General features: G+C 46.9%; 1 long non-coding RNA gene across 1 annotated transcript in view; it reads right to left on the bottom strand.

Moving 5' to 3' along the window:
* LOC144728921 (uncharacterized) overlaps positions 1–1,758 on the bottom strand; it is a 15,353-nt gene extending 13,595 nt beyond the window's left edge. The window contains exon 1 of the long non-coding RNA XR_013587579.1: positions 1,563–1,758. This is a non-coding gene — a long non-coding RNA (uncharacterized LOC144728921). The remainder of the gene's footprint in view (positions 1–1,562) is intronic.
* Positions 1,759–5,869: the final 4,111 nt, after the last annotated feature.

Raw genomic sequence — 5,869 nt, forward strand, 5'->3', positions numbered from 1 at the left:
ACATGCATTGAGACTACTCGGATTAAGTTGGTGCTATACATGTCCAAATGATGGGTCACTTTGTTGCGCTATCATTTGTGGCCAGGTGACTTCTGAAAAATAAGTCAGCACCTCAGTGGGCTTTGCCTGGTAGGATGGGGATGGTTTAGTTTTATTTGTTTGTGTTTGGGCGATTTGATTACCTTTCCTGTACTTTGCACTACGCCCATGTTGTTCTACTGTGAAAAAAATAGCTTCATAGCTCATCGGATTTATCCTGCAGTATAAACAAATATTCCGATTTAAATAAACTTTCGAGCAATAAACTCACCAGCCGACAATTGCAACCGAAAATGTGGCACATCGAGAACACGACGACGCAGCAAGAACATCTGGGGACGGTGTTGAGTTCGTGCACAACAAACGCCTCTGCCACGGTGCGCGTTCATCATCGGCGGGATGTCGCTTAAGAAAACCCAGAAAAATAATAACAGCAAGTCCCTGAACAGCAGTCAAACGTGATTTGAAGCTTTCGTGACTGCAGGAATCTACTCTGATTCTTTCGGTGAAGTCACGTAGGTAGAAAAAAAATTAAGCCATGGCTGTATTATTTTTTCTACCTACGTGACTTTACCGAAAAAACCAAAGAGTAAGCAGTCAAAAGAATAACTAGAATCCCAGCACATCACTCGCCGCTGGGGAAGGAAAGCCCTATATTATATTATAATATTATTTTATTATTTTATTATATTATTTTATTATGTTTTATTTTTATTATTTTATTACTTCCCTTCTACGTGACTTTACCGAAAGAACCAAGAAGATGAATCCCTGCAGTTACGAAAGCTTTAAATCGAAATTTAAGGAAAGCCCTCTCAATTGCCCGCTCCTTGGTGATACCACCAAAGGGACAGCGTGCACAATGGCGTGAAGCCGACGGCACACCACATCGAGGGATTGTCTCGCTTCGGCCGTGGCTGCACGGGTCCGGTGCCACTCTGCGGGTCGATCAGGGTATCAACATCTACAGCCCTTCGTCGGTCGACTGATGAAGGCCTCCCCACGCCGTGTCGGTAATGGCGAGTGTTTGACCATACTTCACTACGTTGATCGGTGCGGTTTGGTGAAGGGGGCATGGGGTGGGGGCGAAGATTCCCAGAACTCTTTCGGATATCACTCACTACTGATGTTAGCGGAGAGCCGGGCGAATAGCGCAGTGCCGCTAACTGCTGCGCAAAAACTTCACCCCCCGTTTAAGTAGTGCGTGTGCATGCAACTCACCAAGCAAAACGTGTGTGAACGCAATCATCAGCATCGGACATTGGAACACACAATAATGTGCCAAACACATCGCTACATCAACAGTGAAAATAGGACGTAATTCTTACACCAACAAGCACTGTATTTGTTTATTTACACTAAGGCTAACAATCTTGATTGGAAGCTTTCGTGACTGCAGGAATCCATACTCTTTGGTTCTTTCGGTAAAGTCACGTGGGTAGAAAAAAAATAGATCACGACGTTTCAATCGCAACACAAGCAACCGTCTTCGGGTGAAAACGAGGCTACCTTTAGAATATTACCTCTATCACCGAATTCCAAAGCAGTCTCCGGCTGAGAAAGGGTCACAGACGTTGGCACATCTTCCACCACCCTCCGAGATGGCGCCACCACCGCCACCACACAACAGATCCGAGCTTTAACTTCGCCCAAATCCCGAACGAACAGAAAGAGAGAGAGAGAGACTCAACATCCGCCGCAAAGCGCACCGACCAGACCGGCTGGGCACACCCCAATTTCACTCATTGCATCGTTTCCGCTCTCAGTTCAAACGAGTCGCCATCTGGAGAAGAGTTGGTGGGGGCGGGGGGCGTGCAATTAGCGCGCTGATTGATAACGCGCCGACGCGTGGTGCTCCGAAAGGACTTTGCCCTGCGGGTTACCCTGACTCCCTGCAGCGCCGTTGGACGCCACCTGCGATGATTATCACATCCATCAGCAACGCGGTGGGCTGACCGCAGACTCCGCAGCCAGATTTCAACGGGAGAAAAAAAAACACGCATGTTAAAGGGCGGGGAGTGGTGGCGCAGCGGTTAGCGCACGGCAATTTGACGCCATGGACTGAAGCAGTGATTCTTAACCTTTACTGCAGCCTTGCTCCCCTGTGGTTCTCAATCGTAAACAAATTACAGTATAATGTTAATACATACATAGGGGCTTGATGAAACAACGCAGTTGTTCTTACGTGCCAGTGTTTAATTTGTGTTTTCGATGATTTACCTTCAAAATAAATCTGGCCATGACTCACACCCCCAGAAAGGGCATCTCACACCCCCAGCTATGCGTGCATTCCAGGTTAAGAAGAACCACTGAATTAGAGATGTGTTCAATCCTGATTTGAAGCTTTCGTGACTGCAGGAATCCATACTCATTGGTTCTTTCGGTAAAGTCACGTGGTTATAAATAACATAAATCAAATCACGACTTGTCGATCGCAACACAAGCCTGATGAAGATTGCTTGTGTTGCGGTCGAAACGTCGTGATTTGTTTTATTTTATTTCTAACTACGTGACTTTACCGAAAGAACCAAAAGAGTGTAAAGGTTTGTTATCCGATTTCTGAAGTACCCGATTACTGAAGTGCCGATTATCGGTTCGATTACTGATCGGATAACGCGAACAGAGTCGGGAATTAAAGCCTCGCCTCTGTTCCCACCACGCGTGCCGCTGGACGGGAGGTGATGGGAGGTTTTCGGTGACGTCATCTATTTCATCAGCAGCGTCTCGCTGGGCGTGACTTGTAGGGGGGTTTCCCGCCTTCGAGACGGATGCGATGTGGGTCGAGGCATCACCAACAGCCGTTTACAAATCACGTCATGCACAATGCACGAAAGTATGTCGAAGGGTTTATTTTACGTTAAAAATAACCTATTGATTTTCGTCCGATAATTTATGTAACAAACAAAAAATGTCCAGTGCATTATACGCACGAAGTAAAATGTTTAGGCTGTTTTCGTGAAATACTTTTTCGCACAAACAAAACTACTTTAAACAGCACGGACATATGCTGGAATGTACTTTTTGTTGCGTCTGAAAGATGCATGAAGCCTGCTCATTTGCTCCGCAAAGCTTGTCCCGTTCCTTAATGAACGCGGCTGCGTTCATAGCTATGCGGTTTGCTTATTCGAAAACGCGTGTGTTTGTGTGTGGCGCACGGCACAGGTTTGCATTTTTGGCGAAAGACGAAGCAATGGTATAATTCCAAATTGAAAGGCATTGGGGCATCAGAAAATTGTTCAAAAGCTGCAAATTTATTCATCGCCGTGTGATGTTTCGCCAGCAAGAATGAGATAGAGCATGGGCCGGATGCTATCGCATTGTTGATTAAATATATGTTTTAAACCCCAACGTGCAAACATTAAACGAATCCTGAGCGTACACAATAACTTTTTGTAGCAATTAATTGCAACGCAAAGCGACGCGTAGTAATTGGCACAATCGCCAACATTCTCTGCTCGGTGAATATTTGATGCTGGTAAACGGCGAGCACCCAAAACACCATTCCACACTTTTATTCATTCCACAGATTTACCGCCCAAGGGAGTTATGAATATCGAAACAAAAATGAGTGGCGGATTAATGGGGCATCGCAGGGAAAAACCCTGGAATGTAAGGGGGGGAACATTATTCGGCCCGTAATTGCTCATATTTTATTTAGCAATTCCGTGGTTCAATATATATTGCATTAATCACGATGTCTTTCATGAGACTTAATCGGTGGAAGAAGTATCATTTTCAATTCTCATCGGTGTCACGTTCTATTCCATCAACTATAACCAAATCGTCACCCATGGTGAAACCAATGTCATCGGAAATCTATGCAGAGTTGACCCCTGGGATAGTGCTCAGTTGAGCGACCACTCCACATGAAATAGGTGCTATGGGCAGTGCAGGGCTACGATGCGGGCAGCAGTGGTGGGCACTGCAGCAGCATCGATGTTCCCAGCTTTCACAAACCCGCACTGACCACCGTGGTGAAGTATGGTCAAATAACAACCATGGCTTGCACGGCAAGAGGAGGCCTTCATCCAGCAATGGATTACCACAATCCACTGTGCATAGACCCCAGGCCGCATGCTCCTCGCACGCGCCCTGGGGGTCGCGGAAGAAACGGGAGAAGTCTTGAGTCTGGACGCCTCAACACAGACCCCCTCGTGTAGCCAACACGGCATGTGTATACTCTTGGGTTTTTTCGGTAAAGTCACGTAGGTAGAAATAAATAATAAAAAATTATAGAAATACATTTATTATTTTACTTATTTAAAATTCTATTATTATAAAAAAAATTCTATTGTTATTTCTATTATTTTTATTTTTATTATTTATTTTTACCTACGTCACTTTACCGACAAAACCTAAGACTATGAATCATTGCAGTCACGAAAGCTTCAAATCTAGAACACGGGATGTAGTAGCCGACAAGAAACACGGCACCCGCGGGGGTGGTGTGGTCCGCCTTTGTCTCCAAAGTGCGGGAGTTTTACACACGACACCAGGTAGGCATTTAAGGCCGAGTCGACCTAGGGGAGGCTCAGGACCGATTCAGACAATGGTCACTGGTGTTGGATGTGAGCGGCAATGGAACTCGGGCCACCCGGTTCGTAGCGCAGCACCCTGGACGCTGCACGACTGATCCCCATAAAAATCAAAGACAAAGATCCCCCGTATGGCCTTAAGAGACTGTTGGGGCAAGTGCTGTTAGCGAGCAGCACCTAATAAAGGTCACAACGGCACACGGCGGGGTGGGTGGCCAGCACCACGCCCGGCCGCCTTTGTCTCCCTAGTGGCGATGTTTACACGCCACACCAGGTACTGATTTGAGGCTGAGTCGACCTAGGGGAGGCCCAGGACCGGTTCAGATAATCGTCACCGGTGTTGGCCGTGAGCGTAAATCGAACTCGGGTCACCAGGTTCGTAGCGCAGCGCGCTAACTGCTGCACCACCGCTCCCCCTACGCACCTGCTCAGCCCCATGCACGCGTCCCACCGTCTGTGAGCGGCTCCCCCGTTGCAATGGAAATCGCAACAAGCGTGCGGTCGCAGAAATAATTCAATAGAAGCCCGCAAGACCTTTAAGCACAACGAGTGTACGTACGGTCAGTGTCAACGGTGTCGCTGCCTTGCCGTGTGCGCGTCACCACGTCACCTTTGCTTCGTGTAAAAGTGGCAGCAGGGTGTCGTCATCATCATCAACAGCCGTGGTTTTTCAACTGCTGGATGAAGGTGTCCCCCAAAGCTGCCACCATCTCTCACGGTCTCCAGATACCGTCTGGCAGTCCGTGTTGCTCCTGACCCTGCACACAATGTGCCGAGAGTAGACTGTGTTTAATCAGTGCACATTCACCCGCTGCGCGCCACATGTGGATGAGACCTTTGAGAAGGAAAGTGGTGGAACCAGAGCCGAGAGGTGGCGTGGAGAGAGGCAAACTTGAGATTACGTTGAGAGTGAGAAAGAGGCAAATATCACAATTAAACTATTCTCCGTTGTTATTGTTGTTTTGTTCTACGGAACGCGTCAACAGTTTAACAGCTGCGCTGAGGATTTTATTTTTTCGATTTAAAGCTTTCGTGACTGCACGGATTCATCTTCTTTCGGTAAAGTCACGTAGAAGCGAAATAATAAAATAATAAAAATAAAACGTAATAAAATACTTTGTCAAGGCGCCCTTCCCTCCTCTAACCCAGCTTAAATATACGCTGCCAAGCTTGGTGGTGTTCATTCAGACGCTGTCTTTCCGACAGACCTGTTCTTCACCTAAGGACGGCTGCTTGCGTTGTGGCCGAAACGTCGTGAGAATTGTATTTGATTATGTTTTATTATTTTATTATTT

Source organism: Lampetra planeri, chromosome 30 (assembly GCF_965212315.1).
Source record: "Lampetra planeri chromosome 30, kcLamPlan1.2.h2, whole genome shotgun sequence".
NCBI lineage: Eukaryota > Metazoa > Chordata > Hyperoartia > Petromyzontiformes > Petromyzontidae > Lampetra > Lampetra planeri.